The sequence below is a fragment of the Drosophila obscura genome, unplaced genomic scaffold, assembly GCF_018151105.1.
Source record: "Drosophila obscura isolate BZ-5 IFL unplaced genomic scaffold, ASM1815110v1 contig_31, whole genome shotgun sequence".
NCBI classification, from domain to species: Eukaryota; Metazoa; Arthropoda; class Insecta; order Diptera; family Drosophilidae; genus Drosophila; species Drosophila obscura.
The window spans coordinates 468,487-472,452 of NW_024542819.1; positions in this window are offsets into that span (position 1 = coordinate 468,487).

Consider the following 3,966-nt stretch of genomic DNA (forward strand, 5'->3'; position numbering starts at 1 on the left):
CTCATGCTGCTAAGAGTGTTCGTTTACGTGTTCCGCTTCATCCGAAAATGTACAGACAAAAGTCTTAAATTTGAAGTCAGTCCGTCACCAGTAGAGTACGATGAAGCTATTCACAAAATTGTCGAGCTGATCAAAAAAAACGAGTATCAGGAAGAGATCGAAAGGGTTCGTAAAGGCACCAGATTAGGCCCCAGTCTTCAGCGATTGAATCCCTTCATCAACGAAGAAATGGGGACTTGGTGCTCCTTTTCGTTGTTGCGAGTTAGGGGGCGACTAGTTAACGCTCCTATGTCATACCATGCCAAGTTTCCTTTGCTGTTAACAAAACGCTTGCAGTTTGTGCAGACCTATGTTCGCTATCTGCATCAAACGAATTTTCATGCCGGTGAAAGCACTTGTGAGCATGCTTAGGCAGCGTGTTTGGATAGTAAACGCTCAGGAGGTCTGCAGGGCAATGGTCAGGTCGTGCATTCGCTGCTTTAAATGCAAGCCTCGCCTCCAGACCCAAATGATGGGAAATCTACCCGCAGACCGGCTCCGTGCTCTCCGCCCATTCGCAGTATGTGGCGTTGATTTTTGAGGCCCAGTCTATACGACACTAAAAATTCGTGGAAGGCCCCCTTATAAGTCCTACCTAGCGTTATTTGTCTGTTTTGCGTCCAAATCGGTTCATCTAGAAATTGTCTCCGATCTAACGACTAACTCCTTCTTATTGGCTTTTCAAAGGTTCGTTGGTCGTCGAGGATGACCGCTTCGCATGAACTGCGACAACGCGACAATCTTCGCCGGTGCAAGTCGCCACTTTTACGAGCTGAGGAGGACGATAGGACAGAAGCGGACGCAATACGCGAGTTCGCAGCGAGAAGCGGCTGCGAGTTGCCTTCCTGCCACCTCGAGCTCCGCACATGGGCGGACTGTGGGAGGCAGGAGTGAAGTCGGCCAAAAACATCCTGCTGAGGTCGGCCGGAAGCGCGCTCTTCTCCGCCGAGGAGCTGGAGAGCGTGATGGTGGGCATCGAGGCGGTGCTAAACTCGCGCCCTCTGGGATCAATAAGCCCCGACCCAAGCGACGGACCAGGAGGGTCTGAGTTGCTTAAGGCGATGGCGGCTTGTCTCGTCAGCCAGGCAAATGTTCTGGCAGCGATGGTCCCGGGAGTATGTGCTGGGCTTGCAAATAAGATGCAAGTGGCACCAGGAGCAGCCCAACGTCGAGGAAGGCGACCTCGACATCGTCGCAGAGGACAACCTTCAGCCCCAACAGTGGCTCCTCGGAAGGGTCGTCGCAACACACGCCGGGCAGGACGGAAAGGTCAGGGTAGTCGACCTCAGGACGAGCAGCGGAGCGGTCTACAGGAGGCCGATCCATAAATTGGCGCTTCTGCCGATGTGTTGAAGTCCCACAGGCCTTCAACGGGGCCGGTGTCGCGTCAAGACGCAATGTTTTATTTGGAGAAAATTTGAAGTCTGGTGTAAGATAGTTTAGGGCGAAGCGGGAGCGCAATAAAGCTCTCTCTCGCTCTTGGCGAATTCGCCCCGCTTCGCCGCCCTAGATAAGTTAGGCTTAAGAATATTATAACGAGAAGAAAAAGGAGGAGTCGATAAAGATTATTGAATTCGAGCGCACGTCCCTTTTTAGTCTCCCTCCGTGTCGTTATTAATATATAAAATTTGCAGCCACCAAACTCGGTTTTTTTCTTTTTGTTCGCATTAAAATAAATTTAGAAAAATTATTCTACAATTTCACTAATAAAAGGGGGCTGTTGTACTCTGACACGGATGGTTCGACTATTTTGTCGTCTATTAATTTTCCTACTTGCTTCTGGATTTCCTCAACTTGGCTATGCGGGCTTCGATAGTTTTTTATATAAATAGGTTCAGTATCCTTCAATCTCAATTTCAGTTTGTAAAAATTATTAGTTGTTATCGATTTGGTTTCAAGTCCGAATATCTCATTATATTTGGAACATAGTTCCGTTAATTGTTGTTTGAATGGAGCTGGAAAATTTTTTGTAAGCTGAGCTATGACAGTTTGTTCCCTGATTTTAGAAGTTGTTTGAACTACATTGTAATTCGAAAGTGGTTCATATTTTAAATTATTTATATTAATTAACTGGTCGTTACTGGTTATATTTAGTAATCGGACAAATGCGTTTCGAGTGGTTGCAACGGTGTTTGCAATATAAATACCATTTTGAATTTCCTGGTTTGGGACTAGCACACTATCTTCATTTGAAGTTAGTTATATTTTTCGGAAGACTTGTGATCTTGCTGGTAGAAGTATTGTGTTGTTACCAGAACTGTATGTTATTGGAACATAAATGCTAATGTCTATATTGTTTGGTCGTATTATAAACCAGTCTTCTGAAGGTTTCAGATCAATTTGACAATTTAATTCTTTTATGAAATCAATCCATATTATTCCATCACATGGGATTGCGAAATATTTGTTTACTAGATGGAAATTGTGTGGAATTATGTATTTATCTGTCTGTAGCTCTATTGGAGCAAGGCCTAGGGATTTTATAATACCTTCACCTATACCTTGAATATCTATTTTATTATTTATTTGTATGTCGTTAAGGACATCTGAAGTTTCTTTTATTAGCGATGTTCGCTCCTGTATCTACTAGGAATGTTAGATGTTTTCCTGTCTTGGCATTGTCAATTGACACGAAAATGTTAAGATTGAGATTGATGGTTTGAACCTTTGCTTTTAATAATTTGGAGTATCTAAAGGTGCTTGGGAGTTTCCCGAAGCCGTCTGGGTAACACGGACATTATTGTTGTGTCTTGTGTTCCCAGTTCTGTCGTAATTTTGGTTGTTATGGGATGTGCCGTTACCACGGTTATTTCCTCTATAACTACCACCAACTCTATAATTATTTGACTGATAATTGTTATTGTAATTGAAGTTACTGTTTGAATTGCTGTTATTGTAGTAACCACGACCATTTTCTCTACCTCGATAGTTACTTCGGTAGTTACTACCGCGATAGGCTTGTCCTCTTCGCGTGTACAATATTGAACTTGCATTGCCAGTCATCTAAGTGCTACATTGTATATACTTTGTGACGGCATCGTTCATGGTCGTGAAGTTACCTGCTTCTAAAATGTTTTTTAGTCTACCATGCTCACAATTTTTAACCATTGTGTTAAGTGCTTCTTTTGTACTGAATTTATCAGCATGTTCGACTGGTAGTCCTTCATCGATGTACGAAGCTTCAAGTAGCTTTCGCAAATTGTCGATTTCTGTGGTAAATTGGGTTGCAGTTTTCCCTTTTTGGCATACTTTTGCAAATTTTGCTTTGACAACGTCAGATGTTTTAACCGACTATAGTGTCTTGTAGTTTCTTTATAATTTCATTTATGGTGGTAAGTTCTTGAAATTTGTACAGTGTTAACTAATTTAATCGCTGTTATGAATCGTTGCAAATGAAGTTTCTGTCCATTGAATTCAGGTATGGCGTGCGAAATATCTTTGATATATGCCCGTTGGGCAACTGGGTCGTCTGCCATTCTGATGTGTTTTCGTTCTACCACCCTATTTAATGAATCTGAATCAGACAAATCTTGATCTTGATATTGTGGTACTGTTAACACAGCTAGGATCGTTAGATCGTGTAGATCGTTTTCTTCCACATTTGTTTCTTGATCAATTGATTCAACCTCTTGGTCAAATTCTTTAGTTTGACTTGTTCCAGGTTGTTCTATCTCTATGGTCAATGGAGTATTCAAAACTGTTGGAATTGAAATATCCAAGTTGAATTTCCTTTGAATCGATATCAAATTAGATCGAAGTCTGATCAGATATTTTGATACCTGCGACCAATTTTATTCTTTTATGCGTTCTCTATTTTCATGTATTAGTTTACGTGCCTCGTTAAAACACTCAACTAATATGGTCGCATGCTTATTCACTGTAGCGTTTTGGATTGTCCTATTTTGTGTAAGAGATTTGTATGATTTG